A 21,957-nucleotide genomic window follows, 5' to 3' on the forward strand; every position below is an offset into this window, starting at 1 on the left:
CTGGATACTTGCAACTTAGTGGACTGAGATTTCTATTACTGAGGCGAGATACAGATGCTTTTTGACATGCAGATCTTAATGAGACAGTTGGGAGCATAGGAGGGGGGAGGGGAGTAGCCATGAGTGAAAGTCTTATTTCTCTGTCGAACTTTTTTTTTAACTTGAAAGCGATCGGCAATATCCGTATTGCTGATGAAATGTATAAAATTCTGACAGGGCTAGACAGATTGAATGCAGGGAGGATGTTTACCCTGGCTGGGGGGTCTAGAACGAGGGGTCACAGTCTCAGGATACGGGGTAAGACATTTAGGACTGAGATGAGGAGAAATTTCTTCACTCAGAGGGTGCTGAACCTGTGGAATTCTCTACCACAGAAGGCTGTGGCGGCCAAGTGACAGAATATATTTAAGAAGGAGATAGATAGATTTCTAGACACAAAAGGCATCAAGGGGTATGGAGAGAGAGCGGGAATATGGTATTGAGGTGGAAGATCAGCCATGATCATATTGAATGGCGGAGCAGGCTCGAAGGGCCGAATGGCCTATTCCTGCTCCTATTTTTCTATGTTTCTATGTTTCCTCCTTTCTCTGGCTTCAGGCTGATGGATATCTTGCTCCACCTCCTCGCCCCCATGTGCAGCCTCCTCTCACTTTGTGGCTGCAGGGCTATCTCACCCTTCTTCATTATCATCAGCATCATCTTCTTCAGCTTTAGGTAGTAGTAATCCTTTCTGCATTGCACCATTATGCAACCACTACCATTCTGGCCACTCTCGTTAGGCTGTACTATAGGGCTGCACCAGAATTGTCCAGACACATCAAAAGAGATTATAGAATGCCAATGGTCTGGTCTATCTTAGTTACCTGGACCTCACTTTATTTGTTCTCTGTCTCTCTCTGTACTGTAGTCATTATGCATGACTGCAGGAGATATTCCTGATCACTAATAACCATCCTGTTAAATGGTTTTGAGTCATCATGACTGGTATGGTGGATTGTCACATGATAAAAGCATTATGATGGCTGCCTGGGTAGCATGCATTAACATGCTGGATGAAGTGCACAGCTCAAAGCCAAGAAAGCTGCAGTCCTGGGAAAGTTCTAGAAAGCAGCAGTACCTTTACCAGATGTGCTGCTCATATCATCTATATAGATAAAAGGATATGTCTGTCTGTCTGTCTCTCTGTCCGGCTATACAATCAAAAGTTATAGAGCGTACCTACACATATGTTATATCAAAAGAAAGCTCATCATTAGGGGACTCTTGTAGGTATATTTACTTTTTGCTCGGACAAATATTGTGCCGACGGTCGGACACAAATTGTGCCGACGGTATCCAAAAAACGTTCAAAATTCCTCTCATTATCCGCTCATTTGCATCGAGTGGGGGCGGGTTCATTGTGTGTGCGGGCGGGCCATCCTACAGTCGAGTGACAGGACGATTGACCAATCCTACAGTTCAGTGACCTGACGGTTGACCCGGTGCATGTGTGGGCGGGCCTTATCATTCTGAACCGAGATGAGTGGCCGCCATCTTGATTCCAAATTGTTCATTTCTTTTTCCCACTTTCTGCGTGTTTCTTTTCAAATCTACATTTCCAGCAAAAAAAAGTTGCTTTTAAAACACAAATTCTTTTTTAAAAAAGTTAATTAATTTGTAAATCTTTTCTCTAACATCTAGAATTTTCCTACCTTTCACCGTTTTTCCAGGCCTGTAAGCCTGTGCCTCTGTTGCCCAGCCACGCCCGAGCTAGGCACCTCCCATCGTGCTCAACAAGCGGCTCGCGATCGCCGCCATCTTTGTGAAGGCTGGAGGGGGCGGGCCTGAGCCGAGCGTCGCCACCGCCGCCATCTTAGTAAAGGCGGGTGGGGCAGGAGTCAGCGCGCGCGACTTGAGTCCGGCCGGGCCTCACGCGGTAGGTTGCGCGGCGGCGTCTCTCTCTCTGCTCTTGAAGCCGGCTCGGGCGGGGGGCGGGGCTCGGGAGATCGGGGTTCGGCAGATCGGGGCTCGGGGGGGGCGGGGCTCGGGAGATCGGGCCTCGGGAGATCGGGGGGGGTCCGAGCCTCGGGAGATCGGGGGGGGCGGGGCTCGGGAGATCGGAGATCGGGCCTCGGGAGATCGGCGCTCGGGAGATCGGGTCCGGGGCTCGGGAGATCAGGCCTCGTGAGATCGGGCCTCGGGAGGGCGGGGGGCGGGCCTCGGGAGGGCGGGGGGCGGGGCTCAGGACATCGGGGGTGGGGCTCGGGGACTCCCCTCCTTCCCCCTTCTTCCCCCCTCCCCTTCCCCATTCTTCCCCCTCCCCCCTCCCCTTCTTCCCCCCTCCCCTTCTTCCCCCTCCCCCTTCTTCCCCCTCCCCCTCCCCCTCCCCCTTTTTTCCCCCTCCTCCCCTTCCCCTTCTTCCCCCCTCCGCCCCTTCTTCCCCCCTCCTCCCCCTTCTTCCCCCCTCCTCTCCTTTCTTCCCCCCCTCCTCCCCTCCCCTTCTTCCCCCCTCCTCCCCTCCCCTTCTTCCCCCCTCCTCCCCTCCCCTTCTTCCCCCCCTCCTCCCCTCCCCTTCTTCCCCCCTCCTCCCCTCCCCTTCTTCCCCCCTTCCTCCCCCTTCTTCCCCCCCTCCCCATTCTTCCCCCCTCCCCATTCTTCCCCCTCCCCTCCTCCCCTTCTTCCCCCTCTCCCTTCTTCCCCCCTCCCCTTCTTCCCACCTCCCCCTCCCCTTCTTCCCCCCTCCCCCTCCCCCGTCTTCCCCCCTCCCCTTCTTCCCCCTCCCCCTGCTTCCCCACTCCCCCTGCTTCCCCCCTCCCCTTCTTCTCCCCTCCCCCTACCCCTTCTTCCCCCCTCCCCCCTTCCCCTTCTTCCCCCCTCCCCCTCCCCCTTCTTCCCCCTCCCCCTCCCCCTTCTTCCCCCTCCCCCTTCTCCCCCCCTTCCCCCCTCCCCCCTCCCCCTTCTTCCCCCTCCCCTTCTTCCCCCTCCCCCTCCCCCTTCTTCCCCCTCCCCCTTCTTCCCCCCTCGCCCTTCTTCCCCCCTCCCCCTTCTTCCCCCCTCTCCCTTCTTCCCCCCTCCCCTCCTCCCCTTCTTCCCCCTCCCCCTCCCCTTCTTCCCCCTCCCCCCCTTCTTCCCCCTCCCCCCCTTCTTCCCCCTCCCCCCCTTCTTCCCCCTCCCCTTCTTCCCCCCTCCCCCTCCCCCTTCTTCCCCCCTCCCCCTCCCCCTCCTTCACCCCTCCCCCTCCCCCTTCTTCCCCCTCCCCCTTCTTCCCCCTCACCCTGCTTCCCCCCCACCCCCTGCTTCCCCCTCCCCTTCTTCTCCCCTCCCCCTTCTTCCCCCTCCCCCTTCTTTCCCCCCTTCCCCCCTCCCCCTTATTCCCCCCCTTATTCCCCCCGCCCCCTTCTTCCCCCACTCCCCCTTTCCTCCCCCTCCCCCTTTCCTCCCCCTCCCCCTTTCCTCCTTTCCTCCCCCTCCCCCTTTCCTCCCCCCTCCCCCTTTCCTCCCCATTTCCTCCCCTCCCCTCCCCCTTTCCTCCCCCCTCCCCCTTTCCTCCCCCTTCCCCCCAGTCGCGCTCTCTCTTCCCCCCAGTCGCTCTCTCTCTTCCCCCAGTCGCTCTCTCTCTTCCCCCCAGTCGCTCTCTCTCTTCCCCCCAGTCCATCTCGCTCTTCCCCCCAGTCGCTCTCTCTCTTCCCCCCAGTCGCTCTCTCTCTTCCCCCCAGTCGCTCTCTCTCTCTCTTCCAACAACAACATGCCCTCAAAAGACCCTCGGCACTGCCGGGCACTTCAGCTAGTAATGTATATCGTGGTGATTTTTCCCGACATAGAATTAGGGGCACTAATTGAGGGAAATTACAAGGAGAGCTTGACCGTGTTCAACCTCACCATTTATGTGAATTTAACATACTGCCAGCAATGCAATGAACAGGCGCGGGTTAATCGCATACCGTGATCCTCACACCCATTTTTGGATTATCGAATTTATCCACCACAGAATCACAGAAGGAGGCCATTCAGCCCACCATGCCTGTGCCGGCTCTTTGAAAGAGCTATCCGATTAGTCCCACGCCCCAGCTCTTTCCCCTTAGCTCTGCAATTTTTTCCTTTTCATGTACAGGAAACTCCCGTTTAAACGGCACCTAAATATCCGGAATTCTCTATTAACCGGCAAAATTCATACTCCGAAAACAATACCTCAATAACCGGAAATGTTGCCGAGTCCGTGTCGGAGTCTCCCGCAGTGGCCGAGTTTGTCAGTGGGGGTAGTTCTCCAAACTGCCACTACTCGGCTTCTTGGCGCTGTCGGAAGCCCGAACACCTCAATAACAGGAGTCTGACTCTCCCGCGCTGCCGGTAGTCTCTTTAACACAACATTCTGTAGGTGAGTACCCAATTATACTGCACATTTCTTGATTTTTTTTATTTTTGTTTGTTAAAAATAGCCTCGGTAGATAACCCTGTCCGTCATCCGGAATTTTTAATCAACCGGCACCATCCCGGTCCCGTCGGTGCCGGATACCAAAGAGTTTCCTGTATTTATCCAATTCCCTTTCGAAAGTTACTATTAAATCTGCTCCCACCACCCTTTCAGGCAGCGTCTTCCAGATCATAACAACTTGTTGGATAAAACAAATTCTTCTCATCTTCTCTCTGGCTCTTTTGTCAATTACCTTAAACCTGTGTCCTCTGGTTACCGAGCCTACTGCCAGTAGAAACAGCTTACCTCTATCAATTGCAGCAGTCAAATTAATTTTCCATTTTAGTCACCCAAACAACTATGTTAAATTCAGTCATAATTACTTACCAAACTCTAGGCTATAACCTACCTAATTAGCTAGGGTTAGAGACGAGTTCACAGTTCGGATATGATCTGGCAATTCCTCTGAATTGATTTAAATTTCTTTAATAGCTCGAGTAACCTGCAACAGGAAATGACTTTCTTTGCTGCTCAGACAGCTTCATTTTTGCAGTATTTATTTTCTCACCATTTTATTTTTACATTTGCATAAGCGATGCATTCATTAGTCAACTCCATGTGAGGTAAAAACTAGTCAATCTGCTGGTCTGTAGCTAAACAGTGTCTTGGGAAGTGTTGAGGCAAACAATTCATTACATTCAGCAGAGAAAGAATAGCAAACTGAATCAACCAAAGAAGTTGCGGGGGGTGGGCAATAATCCTGGCAAACAAATTGTATTGAGTAAGTGCTTTCACCATTTGAATGATGAACTCGGGACTGATTGGAAGCAAGCATTCTAGCATTGCCTGTGGGTGATATTAGCAGATGGACACTTAACACCATTGCAGGACTTTCCCTTTGTTCACTATTTTAATGCAGGCAGTAGCCTGTTTTAAAAAGATTGGGGGTGAATTTCCTCAGGGCTGTTCCCCTTCTGCTGGCCTAACTTTGGTGGAAGTCCGGCAGAAGTCCCGAGGAAACAGGATACATGTGTAAATGGAGTTCCCACCAAATTTATGGCGAGGAAATTCACCCCCCCCCAATGGTTTACTGCCCCCCACTAAAATAGCACACAAAGGAATTAAATGTTCATCTGCCAATATTACATCGAATTGACAGCACAGAAATAGGCCATACGGCCCAACTGGGCTATGCCGGTGTTTATGCTTCACACAAGCCTCCTCATCATCATCCTTATCGGCATATTCTACTATTCCTTTCTCCTTCATGTACTTATCTAGCTTCCCCTAAGATGCTTCTATGCTGTTCGCCTCAACTACTCCATGTTCCACATTCTAACCACACTCTGGGTAAGGAAGTTCTTCAAATTTGCTTGCTTCATCTCATCTTTGGCTGCATTTTGCAAAAAATGTACTTCATTCTTCAGCCACATCAAGTCCATTTGGTGGCGTACCATATTTTTGTATATTGCCAAAGCCATTTCTAATTTGATATTTTTTAGTGGTTCACCTGCCCAACAGTCCGACCTACAGTACTATTGATCCTGGAGAGATCCAGCTTGCAACATTGCATCTTGTGGGTACTATCACTTCTGCCCCGTTCAGTGTATTCTGGGTGATGTTACACATGATAAAGGGAGATTTGGAACAGAAAGATTATTGATTTACGATAATAGTTTCCCTCTACTTGATTATTAAAATACATTCACAGGCTGCCATTTTATCGTTGCTTACCTCCAACTGAAGCCAGCTGTGAGCCATCAAATGATGGATGAAGATTGAACAACAGCAGAATTAAGAAAGATAAACGTAATTAAAAAGGAACTGACGTAAAAAAAACTACTAGGTACTTGGTCTAAGCGTTAAACAAAGCTTTAATCAACTGTTTTACAACATGGAGGTCTAGTTGTGTCCTTCACTAGTTCCTGTTAAGAATGTCCTGAGCAAGCTGGGCCCGTGCCCGAGTATTTATACTCTCCCTGGACATCGCCACCCGTAGGCCGCTCAGTATTATTTCATAAGTCTTTCTTTCATGAATGACTGATTCATGTCAGGAACATTAATTGGAATATCAACGTAGAAATTGGTACCAATCACTTTTGAATGACAAGTGCTTGGGAGGGAAAAGGTAACTTTGGATCTATGGTTCCCAAAGATCCCTATCACTGGGGTTTTCCTCACGTCATGTCTGGGTCTATTGAAGACTAATTGATAGAGCTTGATTGCTATGATTAGTCAGCAACTTCATTATCGTTGTATCATGTGACTACCAGCATGGTAGAAGGCGAACTAGATGAACCTCGGTCTTCCATCGTCTAGCAATTCCTATGTTCCTGCGAGATGCTATTACTGATGTCACAATCTCTTGCAGGAAGGGTCCATTGAGGTGACCACATGCTTCATGGTTGACTGCAGAGCATCAAAATATCACGTGCCAGAACCCCACACAAATCGGTAGTGGACGCCCTCGCACTCTTTGACATGTTGCGAAAGCTCCCAGGGAGGTAGTCCGATACATTCAGCAATTGTTTGTGTCGTAAAAGCATCTCTCTTTGAAAGGCTGGTCCTCTAAATTCACCAAACTACATCACGTTGAGTGCTGATTTCGGTGCTGGAGATTGAAAGAAAGAAAGGCTTGCATTTCTATAGCGCCTTTCATGACCACCGGACATCTCAAAGCACTTTACAGCCAATGAAGTACTTCTGGAGTGTAGTGACTGTTGTGATGTAGGAAATGTGGCAGCCAATTTGTGCTCAGCAAGCTCTCACAAACAGCAATGTGATAATGACCAGGTAATCTGTTTTTAGTGATGTTGATTGAGGGATTATTATTGGCCAGGACACCGGGGATAACTCCCCTGCTGTTCTTCAAAATAGTGCCGTGGGATCTTTTATGTCCACTTAAGAGAGCAGATGGGGCCTCGGTTTAAGGTCTCATCTGAAAGACAGCATCTCTAGCCTAGATTTTTGTGATCAAGTCCCAGGAGTGAGACTTGAACCCACAACCTTGCGACTCAGAGGCAAGAATGCTACCCACTGAGCCACAACTGACACACATTGGAAGGGTGAGAGCAAGTGACGGTGCATCTTCTGGAGGGTTCACCCCCCTCAGTCAGTGCAATTGCAAGGCCTGAATTGTCTGATGGACCTTGAAAAAGGGGAGAGGGACAAGGGTTAGTATGTGGTGGTAAGGGTAAGCAGGGGCAGATGAGTGGCAGTGCACTGCACCAGCAGAGTGTCACGCTGAGTGTGTGATTGAATGTTAAGTAGAAAGGGAAAAGTAAAGAAGATGCCGCAACATCTTGCTGTACATGGCCTCCAGCCATATCCAATGCTGCGTGCCCTCTCTCTGCCAATGATGTTGATAGCTGTCTCTTCCATTGGTATCAGTGTCTGTAGAATGACAGGACCTGCTCCTACACAGGAGTAGGCCATTCAGCCCCTCAAGCCTGTCCTGGCATACAATTAGATCTTGGCTGATCTGTATCTTAACTCTATCTACCCACCCTGCCTCGGTAGCCCTCAACACCCTTGCCTAACAAAAATCTAACAATCTCAGTTTTGAAATTTTCAATTGACCCCTAGCCTCAACAGCTTGTTGGGCGAGAAAGTTCCAGATTTCTACTGCCCTTTGTGTGAAGAAGTGCCCCTGAACGGCCAAGCTCTAATTTTAAGGTTATGCCCCTTTGTTCTAGACTCCCCAGCAGAGGAAATAATTTCTCTCTGTCTACCGTATCAAATCCTTTAATTATCCTAAACACCTCAATTAGATCACCCCTTAACCCTCTGTCTGCCCTGTTCTTGCACTCTCCCTCATGTGTGTCAGCTTCATCTGCAGGAAAAGTGGAAATGGTTCCTATGAGCTCTGCTCGTGGGATTCAAGACATAGGAGGCAGCTTAGCAAAGTGTGCATGAAGACGGGAAGAAGCAGGGAGTGTGGCCAAGAGGAAGAAGTAGTTGTGATGTGGTAGTAGCAGGATTTGTGTGTGTGTGCAGAAAGGAGCTGTCGTGAAGTGTTCTGTGCTAACTTGTGGAAAGTTAGGAAAAGTAGGGAAATAAAGGATTGTTCAACAATTTCAGATCATAACCTCGGCCCCCATTACATTTTTACTTATTTTTATCCACACCTTTGTTTTGGCCCTCCCCCCCTTTTTTTTTTCTCTCCCACATGGCAGCTGTCTCCCATTCTGCCAGTGCATTTCACACCTAATCTAGAGCCGTCTTTTGTCTCCACTAGTCCTATCACCATCTCGTCTCGTTTTGAATACCTCTTAATGTCTCTTCACTTCTCTTTTGTTCTCTCCCAGCCTGGCCTCTTAATCTATTCCATTTCCTGTGCTTTTCCAGTCTTGACAAAGGGTTTGACCTGAAACGTTGACTCTATTTTCTCTCCACGGATGTTGCCTGGCCTGCTGAGTTTTTCCAGCATTTTCTGTTGTTATAAAGGATTGATCATGATGGGGCTAAGTTAGAGTTCTACAGTAGGTAGTGTGCAGCAATTAAGAGTGATGGGGAGGGGAGACTTACCTTGACTGTCCTGGTCAGATCATTAAATTTTTTCCTGCGTCCAGGTCCTAGGGACAATGCATGTGGCATTCACAGGCTTTGCCAACTCTCTCCATGCCCGCTGACTAATTTCTCTGGGCACCTGATGCCCATCAGAGGGGAATCTATTCTAAAAGTAAAAAGGGCCCCCTTACAGTCCTCTTAACAATTAACCATGGTCACGATTTTTGTAAGTCACCTGCAAATTTTAATATTATATTCCCTCTGCCCAAGTCCAAATCATTTACATACCGAGAACATATCCCCTAAAGAAATCATTTCACTGCTGATATAATGATTCATTTTTATTAATAAAGGGATGGATTTCTGACTAGAAACCTTTTATTTGTAATTTTCTCTGGCAAGAGAATATCTGACAAGCCAACTGATTTTACAGGATCAGGAGGGAAATTTCCAATACTGAGCTGGTTAAGATAGTGAGTAATCAAGCTATACAGACCAGACTAGATCTTTTCTCTAGATCTTTTCATTGCAAACTGCTGGCGTGACATCGGCCGTCTCCATTTCTCTGCTCCCCTCACTCACACCAACCTACCTCCCTCTGAACTTGCAGCGCTCCATTCTCATAGATCCAACCCCAACATTGTCATTAAACCTGCTGACAAGGGTGGTGCTGTTGTTGTTTGGCGAACCGACCTCTACATAACGGAGGCTGAACGCCAACTCTCTGACACCTCCTCCTACCTCTGCCTGGACCATGACCTCACTACCGAACATCAAGCCACCGTTTCCAAGACCGTCACTGACCTCACCTCCTCTGGAGATCTTCCCTCCACGGCAGCCAACCTCATAATTCCCCAACCCCGCACAGCCCGCTTCTACCTCCTTCCCAAGATCCACAAACAGGACTGCCCTGGTAGATCCATTGTTTCAGCCTGTTCTTGCCCCACGGAACTTATCTCTTCCTATCTCGACTCTATCTTTTCTCCCCTTGTCCAGTCTCTTCCCACCTACATTTGCAACTCTTCCGACGCCCTCTGTCACTTTAACAGTTTCCTGGCCCCAACCGTCTCCTTTTCACCATGGACGTACAATCCCTCTACACCTCTATCCCCCACCAGGACGGCCTGAGGACACTCCACTTCTTCCTTGATCAGAGGCCCAACCAGCCCCCATCCACCACCACCCTCCTCCACCTGGCTGAACTTGTTCTCACACTGAACAACTTCTCCTTTGACTCCACTCACTTCCTCCAAATTAAAGGTGTTGCTATGGGAACCCACATGGGTCCCAGCTATGCCTGCCTTTTTGTGGGATATGTGGAACATTCTTTGTTCCAGTCCTACTCAGGTCCCCTCCCTCACCTCTTTTTCTGGTACATTGATGACTGTATCAGTGCCGTTTCCTGCTCTCGCCCTGAACTAGACAATTTCATTCACTTTGCTTCCAATTTCCACCCTTCCCTCACCTTCACATGGTCCATCTCTGACTCTTCCCTTCCCTTCCTCGACTTCTCTGTCTCCATCTCTGGGGATACGCTATAGACAAACATTCACTACAAGCCCACTGACTCCCACAGCTACCTGGACTACACTTCCTCCCACCCCGCTTCCTGTAAGGACTCTATTCCATTCTCCCAGTTTCTCCGCCTCCGCCGCATCTGCTCTGACGATGCCACCTCCCTTATCAGTTCTTCCGACATGTCTTTATTTTCCCTCAACCAAGGATTCCCCTCTACTGTAGTTGACACAGCCCTTGACCCTGCCCGTTCTATTTCCCGCACTTCTGCTCTCACCCCTTCCCCGCCAACCCAGAACCATGATAGGGTTCCCCTTATCCTCACCTTTCATCCCACCAGCCTCCACATTCAATGGATCATCCTCCGCCATTTCCGCCACCTCCAGTGTGATCCCACCACCAAACGCATCTTTCCCTCGCCTCCCCTTTCAGCATTCTGAAGGGACTGCTCCCTCCGCGACACCCTGGTCCACTCCTCTATCACCCCCAACATCCTTTCCCCTTTGCCCGGCACCTTCCCGTGCAAGCGCAGGAGATGCAACACATGCCCCTATACCTTCCCCCCTTCCCACTGTCCAAGGCCCAAAACACTCCTTCCAGGTGAAACAGCGATTTACTTGTACTTCTTGCAATTTAGTATACTGTATTCGCTGCTCACGATACAGTCTCATCTAAAATGGGGAGACCAAACGTAGATTGGGTGACCGCTTTGTGGAACATCTCCTTTCAGTCCATAAGGGTGACCCCGAGCTTCAAGTCGCCTGTCACTTCAATTCTCCGCTCCACTCCCACTCTGACCTCACCATCCTCGGCCTCTTACACTGTTCCAATGAAGCTCAACGTAAGCTCGAGCAACAGCACCTCATCTTTCGAGTAGGCACTTTACAGTCTTCTGGACTCAACATAGAGTTCAACAATTTCAGAACAGATCTAGCAGCTCAAAACTGGGCATCCATGAGGCGCTGTGGGCCATCAGCAGCAGCAGAATTGTATTCCACCACAATCTATAACTTCATGGCCCAGCATATCCCTCACTCTACCATTACCACCAAGCCAGGGGACCAACTCTGGTTCAACAATGAGCCGAAGAGCATGCCAGGAGCAGCACCAGGTGCACATAAAAATTAGGTGCCAACCTGGGGAAGCTGCATCACAGGACTACATGCATGCTAAAAAGCGGAAGCAGCATGCTATAGAAAGGGCTAAGTGATCCCACAATCAATGGATCAGATCAAAGCTCTGCAGTCCTGCCACATCAAGTCGTGAATGGTGGTGGACCATTAAACAACTAATTGGAGGAGGAGGCTCCAAGAATATCCCCATCCTCAATGATGGTGGAGCCCAGCACGTGAGTGTAAAAGACAAGGCTGAAGCGTTTGCAACCATCTTCAGCCAGTGGATGATCCATACCGGCCTGCTCCCAAGGTCCCCACCATCACAGAAGTCACTCTTCAGCCAATTCGATTCACTCCATATGATATCAAGAAACGGCTGAGCGCACTGGATACAGCAAAGGCTATGGGCCCCGACAACATCCCGGTTATCGTGCTAAAGACTTGTGCTCCAGAACTAGCCACACCTCTAGCCAATCTGTTCCAGTACAGCTACAACACTGGCATCTATCCGACAATGTGGAAAACTGCCCAGGTATGTCCTGTCCACAAAAAGCAGGTCAAATCCAACCCGGCCAATTACCACCTCATCAGTCTACTCTCAATCATCAGCAAAGAAATGGAAGGTGTCATCGACAGTGCTATCAGGCGGCACTTACTCACCAATAATCTGCTCACTGATGCTCAGTTTGGGTTCGGCCAAGACCACTCGGCTCCCGACGTCATTGCAGCCTTGGTCCAAACATGGACAAAGGAGCTGAATTCCAGAGGTGAGGTGAGAGTGACTGCCCTTGGCATCAAGGCAGCATTTGACTGAGTCTGGCATCAAGGAGCCCCAGTAAAACTGAAGTCAATGGGAATCAGGGGGAAAATGCTCCACTGGCTGGAGTCATACCGAGCACAAAGGAAGATGGTTGTGGTGGTTGAAGGTAAATCATCAGAGCCCCAGGACATCGCTGCAGGAGTTCCTCAGGGCAGTGTCCTAGGCCAAATCACCTTCAGCTGCTTCATCAATGACCTTCCCTCCAACATAAGGTCAGAAGTGGGGATGTTAGCTGATGATTGCACAGTGTTCAGCGCCATTCACAACTCCACATGTAATGAAGCAGTCCATGCCCACATGCAACAAGACCTGGACGACGTTCAGGCTAGTGCTGATAAGTGGCAGGTAACATTCGCGCCACAGAACTGCCAGGCAAAGACTATCTCCAACAAGCGAGAAGCTAACCACCTCCCCATGACATTCAATGGCATTACCATCGCTAATTCCCCCACTATCAACATCCTGGGGGTCACCATTAACCAGAAACTTAACTGGACCAGCCACATAAATACTGTGACAACAAGAGCAGGTCAGAGGCTGGGTATTCTGTGGCGAGTGTCTCACCTCCTGACTCCCCAAAGCCTTTCTACCATCTACAAGGCACAAGTCAGGAGTGTGATGGAATACTCTCCACTTGCCTGGATGAGTGCAGCTCCAACAACACTCAAGAAGCTCGACACCATCCAGGACAAAGCAGCCTGCTTGATTGGCACCCCATCCAACACATTAAACATTCACTCCCTCCACCACCGGCGTACCGTGGCTGCAGTGTGTACCATCTATAAGATGCACTGCAGCATCTCGCCAATGCTTCTTTGGCAGCACCTCCCAAACCCGTGACCTATTCCACCTAGAAGGACAAGGGCAGCAGGCGCATGGGAACACCACCACCTCCAAGTTCCCCTCCAAATCACACACCATCATGACTTAGAAGTATATCGCCGATCCTTCATCGTCGCTGGGTCAAAATCCTGGAACTCCCTCCCTAACAGCACTGTGGGAGTACCTTCACCACACGGACTGCAGCGGTTCAAGAAGGTGGCTCACCACCACCTCCTCAAGCGCAACTAGGGATGGGCAATAAATGCAGGCATTGCCAGCGATGCCCTGATCCCATAAATGAATTATAAAAAATGACCATAACCTCTGCCCCTATCCTTTTTTTCCAATTTATTTTATTATTTTTTATTTATTTATTTTTTCTCTCCCACAGGGCAGCTGTCTTTCATTCTACCAGTGCCATTTACACTTCATCTAGAGCCATCTTTTGTTTCTTAACTTGTCCCATTACCATCTCCTTTTGCCTTGCAACATCTCTTAATGGCCCGTATTTTCCGATCGCAGGCCTCCCGATTGCGGAGTCCTGCGATCTGGAAAAATCTGCGCCCTTACCTGAGGGCTCCCGGGAGGCGCACAGTTCCGATGCTGGGCCTCTCCAAACTGCCGGTGTGCAGGGCCCACGTATCCCAGAGGCGCAGGTAGTTCGCAGCGTCCCTGGGATCACGTGGGCCATGGGGAGTCAATCAAAGAAGGGAATCTCCCTTCATACATTTGACAGGAAATCTGTCAAATATATGAATGGAAATCACCCCCAAAACATAGTAAAACTTCAAATAATTTTTTTTTTAAATTACATTTTTACAATGACTTGAAAGTACAATAAACTATTTTAAACAAAACTTTAAATTATCAGAAAAATAATTTAAGTTTTTTACAGGGCTAAAAATAAACTTACCTTTTTTTAAAGTATTTTTAAATGATAAATCAGTGGAAATTAAAAAAAAAACTTTTTTCAAATCTTATCCTGGTAAAAGCAGGCCTTATGCCTGCTTTTACCAGGCGCAAGAATTGTAAGGGTTTTCTGCGGGCGGAGGGTCTCCAAAAAGCAGAACTCTCCGCCCGCAGAGTGTAGGGGGTTTTTTCCTGCTCTCTTGCCCGTTCTGGCCTCCTGCCAGGCTTCGTGCAAGAATTACCCTTGAGTGGTTCGACCCACTCCCCCTACGGTTCTAGACCTTGGACTTAGATGCAGAGAACAGTAGTGCAGAGAAAAGGACTCAATAGACCAGGCTGAATAGCACGAAATGGATGCTTTTATTTTTAAACAGTTTGAAGCATTACAAAATACATGTCATAGGCACAGATTAAAGTAACTACAATCATGCACAAATTTATGAACTTGACTCTATGGAAATGGGGAACACACGGCACATCGTAAAAGGGGAAACACATTACGATTTCCCTTAACTCCCTCCCCTATACCTAAACTAAGTTTCGACCTGGGGAACCTGGGATCATGCTCACCACTCTCGAAATCGCGAGAAAGGGGGGTTCGCAGCCCTTTTGGCACCGCTTTCCGTCGTCACGTGGATTTGGAAACTTCTGGCGCAGTCGATATTCTCTCTCTCTCTCTCTCTCTCTCTCTCTCGAGGCGATGGGGTAGACACAGCCTCGATGAGCGCTCGTCAAGGTTGAGATCCACTAAGCCTGTCGTGGATTTTTGTTCATGGAGTAGAACAACAACCCAATGGGATGTTGAGACACGGAAGTGTCAGGCCCGGACTGTCCTTTTGTCTCCGGCCTGGTCGGTTCTCCAGAGGGTTTCTTCTCCGTCGGCCTGGGTCGTCGATGATCTCCCGACCCCACTACCCGGGCCACCCTCGTCGTCTTCTCGTCGTGGCCGAGCCTTGTTTGGCTGAACACCGACCACGTTGTCTTCTTACCGAAACCGTCCGTCTTTAAAAAAAGACGAAAACGTTTTCATCGATTCTGCATCTGCCGAAGTGGAAGAGGCGCCGATCCTGGCACCGTCCGAAGAAGTTGAAGTAACGTATATGGACTTTCAATCCATAGTTATACTCTTTTGGAACAGTCTTATCTCCCGCCAAATCATAGTCCTGTCTTTGTATTAATTTTGGCGGGCAGAAATCTCTGCAGGGGCGCTTTGTCTTGTAACGGAGCCGGTGATAACTTAAACTGGCCTTCCTGGCCGATAATGTCTTTTAATGTCTTTTGCATTGTCACCGCGGCTCGGTTCGCATATTGATCGGTCCGGAGATTTTCCTTGATGGCTGCTAAACGGTTTTTCCTTTGTACAATAAATGGGTATGAGTGATTTTGCATTGTCCGCCCATATCTTGATGGGCCCCATCCTGTACTTGTAATCCATTGAATATGTATGCTGTTCCTCTGAGTTTCGGTTCCCAGATACTGGCTTTCGCGGGCTCACTGTCTTCAATCCACAAGCCTGTCTGGCTTGCAGTAACAGAAATAAAATGGCTCAGAAACTGATCACGGGGCCTGGCGGCCATTTTGTATGCCCTTTTATCAAAGGTTTTTCTGTGCAAGCTTACTTTGGTCAATAAACAGTCTTATTTTATCCAGTTTTCTTGCGTGATTTTTGCTGAAAATTGCGAATCTTACAGGCCCCCCTGTGATACTGATAGCTTGCTTAAAGTATCAATAATCCTTGATGAGCAAATTTTCCCTGATTCCCCACATCCAAACATTCCTGGCACTTAGCTATCTTATGACCCTCACGACACATGCAGTTCCCATTTCCGCAGAAAACGAAAATTACCTTTTGTACATTTGGACAATCATAGACAGCGTATTTTAAACTATAACACATTCACTTGTCAGATGTGCGGGGGTTGATACCCCCTGGCACCATCTGCATGCATCTTTTATTAATCCAAAAAAACTTAAGAACGACTAATAACATAACAATACTTATTTCCTTATAACCCAAAACAATCACAAAAATTTTTTAAAATGGAGGGACACTTAATCTTATACTAGCAGCTTAGAGTGGGGTATCTGCTTCCCCCATTCGCACATAGCGTTCTCTCCATTCTCCTGTGTTCTCGTGCCTCTGGAGGCGTTTGCCTCTTTTGCAATGCACGAAGAGCAAAAATATCACAATCAAAACCTGACATACTACTAGGATATGGGATGCTATTCTAATCCAGGCAGGGACCTCTATGTTGGTGAACAAGTCCCACCATTTGTCCCAACACACACGTAATTGTCCGTGAGTTCCCGTAATTGTCCAATGGGTATTATTACCCAGTCGCTCCCACTCGACCGTAGAGTTTCCCAGCTTTCGTAGCCACCACCATCGCCTTAGTGGTACGTTCCCATTGCACACCAGACAAATCCTCTTTCCCACGGTGACGCTGACTCTGGGCGCAAGTATCCTCACTCGAGGGCACGTTAACGAAGTCTCTTGGTAGGCAAAACCGAAGTTGCTGGAATATTCCGTGGAATTTGTTCCCAACCAACCTGGCCATCTCCCTTGGTGGAAGTAGGTGGCGGTTTCCTCAACCTCTCGCTTCCCCGTCCCATCCGTTGTGATGGGGGCCGTGTCCCCGGAGCATCCGAAAATGATGACGTCCTTGGTGCGGCCTCGGTAGGCCCACCCGCACCCGATCGCCATGAACGCGATGAAAATCCTTTCCATCATATCCCAGGTTTCTGTAACCAACAAAATGATGTAGCCGGGCTCCCGATAGGTGCTGGCCTAAATTAATTGGACGCGCGGGTTCCTGGACCCCGCTCCCTAACAAACACACATACCGGGCAGACCTCAAAATTGTACTCTTAACACCATATACTTTACATTCCTTAAAACTATGACCATAATTACCTAACTTAACTTATGTACAGCGCCGCCCTCCGTGGGGCGGCTTTCCGAATCCCTATGAGGCCTGTCGTGTGCCACACCCTGCGGTGGGGCTGCATTGATCTTTGGCTTTGATCCCCCGCAGCCTGTCGCTGCTGAACGGGGATCATGCCTTCCTGGGGCTGCTCTAAACCGTGGTTGGGAAGGATGGGGAGAATCTGGCCAAAATTTTCTGGGCTGTGGCGCTCGAGCCGACCTACGAGGGGCTGCTTTGGGTCGGGCTCCCGGAGCCGATGGACCGGGGGTTGGGACTGTTACCGTCACAGCCTGTGGTTCCTCCACAGCTGCCGGCTCCAGCTCCCCTTCCTCAGGCTCCACCCCCCCCGGGGTCGGGACCTATGGCTTCTGACTCCACCTCACCTGTCCCTACAGGTAGTGGGTCTCCGCCCCCATTCCCTACCTCCCCCAAGCTTGAGTCGAGGGCGGGATCGTCGCCCTCTGACTCTTCCTCCTCCATGACTGGGTCTAAGGCGGGGTCGAGCTGTTCGTGCTCTCTCCTGCCTAAATCCCATTCAAAAGATGAGACCTCCCACTCCAATGGGATGGCCTCTCCCTTTACGCAGGCTACGGTACCAGCCTGTGTGGTCTGTGACTCTGTTACAGGCTGAGGATCTTTGTTCTCCGACCTGGTCCCCTTTGATGGCCCTTGTGCACCCGATTTAAATAGTTTACACTGGTTGATGTGAAACCATTTGGTACGTCGGGGCGTTTTCACTGCATAAACCATGGGGCTGGCCTTGTCCACAATGCTGTAGGGCCCCATGTACAGTGGTTCAAAACTCCCTGCCCTGGCGTAGTTTCGGACCATGACCTGGTCTCCGACTACCCACTCTTGTTGTTTCCGAGGTTCCAACAACAGTTTATTTCCCTGGTGCTGTCTTCCCATGTTCCCAGCCGCCTGCCCATAAATCTGTCTCAGGCGCTCCAAGAGGGTTTGGGCGAATTTGTCCCGTTTCACCTCTCGGAGCTGGCCCTCAGTGAGCACCGGGGCTAGCACATGGGTGGGTGTTCGCATGATCCTTCCAGTCATTAACTCGTGCGGGGAATACCCCGTGCTTTTGGACTGGCTGGCTCGGATCCCCATGAGGACTAAAGGCAGGACCTCCGCCCATTTCTGGGGCGAGCCCATTGTCTCTTTCCTCAGCTTTTCCTTGAGGGTCCGATTCATACGCTCAACAATCCCGGATGACTGGGGATTGTATGCTACGTGCCACTTTCCCTCAATGCCCAAGAGCATGAGGGCGTTCTGCATTACTTGACCAGTGAACTGACTCCCCTGGTCGGACTCTACAAAACGGGGGAGTCCCCACCGTGAGAACACTTCCCGAATCAAGATCTTAGCAGTACCCAGTGCCGTAGCTGTTCTGCACGGGAAGGCTTCTACCCATTTGGTGAACACATCTACCAGGACAAGGCAGTACTTATAGCCTCCCTGGGCGGCGGGCAGGGGCCCTATGTAGTCGACCTGAATCGACTGCCATGGTCCCTCTACCCTCCTGATGTGCCCCATGGGCACCTTCCTTTTGTGGGGGTCTGGGTTGTTAGCAGCACACACAAGACAGATTGCGCAGAACTCGTGGACATCGTCCCGAAGTCCCGGCCACCATCCCGCCTGTTCCACCCGTTGCCAGGTGACCTCAGGTCCGGGGTGTCCCGCTCCTGGACCCTCGTGGGCCAATTGCAGGAATTCCCTCCGGTGCTGCTGCGGCACAACCCACTGCTCCTCTCGGAACAGCATACCTTCTTTGACTGTGAGGGCTGCCGTACTGTACGGACCTTCTACCTGTTTGCCTTCTGTGATGGCTTTTAGGACTGCTTTTAGGGCGGGATCCAGGGTTTGGACGGTCTTTAGGTCTGGGGGCGGTGTCACCCCTGTGTTCCCGGGAATTCCCTCCCTGCCTTGGATCGCCGCCACGGGTCCGGGTTCGTATGGGTCCCAGAGAATGCCGTTGCGGGCACCCTCCCTGGCTAGCGCATCCGCCTGCTGGTTGCCCTGACTGCGGGGTTCTGTGGTGGAGTGAGCCTTCACCTTATGGATGAACACCTCTCCTTTCTCCCCCACAGCTGCTAGGATCTTCTCCAGCAAGGGCTTAACTGTTAAAGGCCGCCCGTCCGCGGAGGTGTACCCGCGTCGGGACCAGATGGCGAGGTACTCTGTACACGAATTGCACGTGAACATGCTGTCTGAGCAAATCGTGTATGGGTTTGGGAAAATCTCGGGGTGGGTAACCACGTACGCCACCGCGGGCAGTTCAGCCTGATGCGCACTCATAGTGCTGGGGAGCTTAATTGCCAGGGCAATGTTTGCCGCAGGGTCATAAACTCCACACCCTGTGAGTCGCTTGCCGTCAGCTACAGTGCTAGAACCGTCTACGAAGATCTCGCGGCCTGTGGGATGTATCCCGGCCCGTAAACCTATGTTAACTTCCCATACCCCTTCTACGGAACATTGATGGGCTGTCCCGGGATATGCCATATTGGCTGCGAGCCTTGGCGCGCAGAGGCCTTTAACTTTGAGATCCATCTGGGAAAGGAGGAGGGTCCAGCGCGCAATCTGAGCGCTGCTTACGGTCCCATCCTTAATCCTCCCATCCAGAAGCATCTTCGTGGGGGTGTGATGGGTGAGGAGCGTAATGGGAGAGGTCCCTGTGAAGATCACTGATCTGTTCACAGCCCAATGCGTGGCCAGGAGATACCGTTCGCAATTGGAGAAACTCCTCTCCACATCCGTGAGCACCCTGGAGGAATAAACTACTGGTCTTAGCTTGCCGTGCCGCTCTTGGAGCAGCACTGCGCTCAGGCTGTCCCCACTAGCGGCTACCTCCAGAAAGAACTCCTCTCCCCCATCTATGGCCCCTTGGGCTGGCGCGGTCTGCAGATCTCTTTTCAACTTCTCGAACGCTGCCTGGCACCCCTTGTCCCAAGACCACTCGACTCCCTTGTGTAAGAGTCGAAGTAGCGGGGCCGCTGTGGCAGCATAGTCCTCGATGAAATCTCTGCAGTACCCGGTCAATCCCAAAAAGGACCTTACACCCGTTACTGTGTTGGGAATCGGCAGATCTTGTATAGATTCCCACCTGGCCTTATCTATGGCTCTTTCTCCCTCGCGGATGGCCAGACCCAGGAATTTGACTTCCTGCTGGCCGATCTGGGCTTTCTTTGGGTTTACTTTGAAACCCTTCCTTTCTAACAGTTCCAACAATTCGGCTAACAGTGGGCCGTGCTGCTCCCTTGTATCTGTGAACAGGAGTAAGTCGTCCACATACTGCACTATCTGGTTGGGCTGGCTGAACTCTTTCAAACTCCCCGCCATGCACTGATGGAAAATGCTGGGGCTGTTGTGAAAACCCTGTGGTAAGCAGTTCCAAGTGTACTGTTGCCCTTTGAATGTAAAGGCAAACTTGTACTGGTCCTCCCGCCGCAGCGGAATGGACCAAAAACCGTTCGAGATGTCCAGCACCGTGAATGTGGTCGCCGATGCTGGAATACTCCCTATTAAGTCTGCAACTGCTGCTACCGTGGGCGAGCAGGCCGGGATATTACTATTGAGGACTCTGTAGTCCACCGTGGCTCTCCACGAATTGTCCGGTTTCTTTACCGGCCATAATGGGGAGTTTACGTGGGTGGCTATCGTCCTCAACACGCCCTGCTGTACCAATGAAGATATTGCTGTCTCCATGTCGGGTTCTGCCTCCTTGGGGAAATTATACTGCTTTTGGGGTCGGATCATGGGGTCCCCGTCTACGCTGACTTCGAACCCAGTGACTCTCCCGCAGTCGTGCTTGTGGGTGGCGAACGCGGTCAGATTTTCTGACACACACACCTACAAGTCCGTTGGGACGTTTGTTATCATGAGCTCGAGATCGTAACCTCCTGACGGCTTCATAGTGCACAGGGTCCCCTTTTCTTCCTTCCCCGGAATTACGACTACCTTACCTAAACCGCCCTCGGCTCCCCAGAGACAGTGATTTCTCAGGTCCACGAGGATCCCGTGTTCCACCAAGAAATCAGCCCCGAGGATGCCTTTTCCCCCCCCCTCATTCCACTTCAATAGGATGCACGTCCATGTGGTGTGGAGTGCTCCCAACTGAATGGAGAGCGGGAGGGAGTACGCGCCAGCCTGTTCTCTACCTGTGAAACCCGCTACTAAATATGGAGCCTGGGCGGACAGAGGTGAGGCAAAAGGTTTGTCCGTGTGGATCACGGTACACGAAGCTCCCGTATCCAACAGGTAACTACCCCTTTGTTTCTCCACCTCCATCTCCACCACAGGTCTTCTCCAAGCGTCATAGCGGAGCGGACACAAGTAGATGGGCTGCGCGGGCGTCAGTCATTTAGGTGTTTCGGCTGGGGTCTCGGGGGCGATAGGGCTGTTAGCAACCGCTACCTTCCCCTGCCAGGTCATCAGAGACCGCATAGTCTCCAAGACTGACTCGATCGCAGCGGGGTCCACAACCGCACCACCCCCTTTAGTCGGGGCAGAGGCTACGGTTGGGTTCTGGACTGGTGTTGGGGCAGCGGCCTGCACTTGTGGTTGTGCTGGTGTTGGGTAAACTCTCGGGCCGTTGGCGACTCGGGCTTGGGCTTGATCTTGGGCTGCGGCGAACGCTCTCTCCCTCTTATCCTTCCAAGGATTCCTACAGTCCTTGCGCCAATGACCCTCCTTCCCACACCCGTAACAACTGCTATTGGCTTGAGGAGGGCGATTTCCCTCCTGACGCCATTCCCTTTTAGCAGAGGCTGCGGGCCTCACCTCATGCACCTTTCCTTTTACAACAGGCGTTTTCTTGCCCTTGTTATTCCTATAACTGATCGTGAGCTGATCTAGCACTAGATCCTCCGTGGAGCGGGCGTTGGTGGGGTCAAACCATGCTTTGGCCTGTTCCTTCACTACTGGCAGGCAACCTGCTACCAGGCACCGAAGCCA

The sequence above is a fragment of the Somniosus microcephalus genome, chromosome 1, assembly GCF_052327205.1.
Source record: "Somniosus microcephalus isolate GS21.2 chromosome 1, FLI_Smic_1.0, whole genome shotgun sequence".
Lineage (NCBI taxonomy): Eukaryota > Metazoa > Chordata > Chondrichthyes > Squaliformes > Somniosidae > Somniosus > Somniosus microcephalus.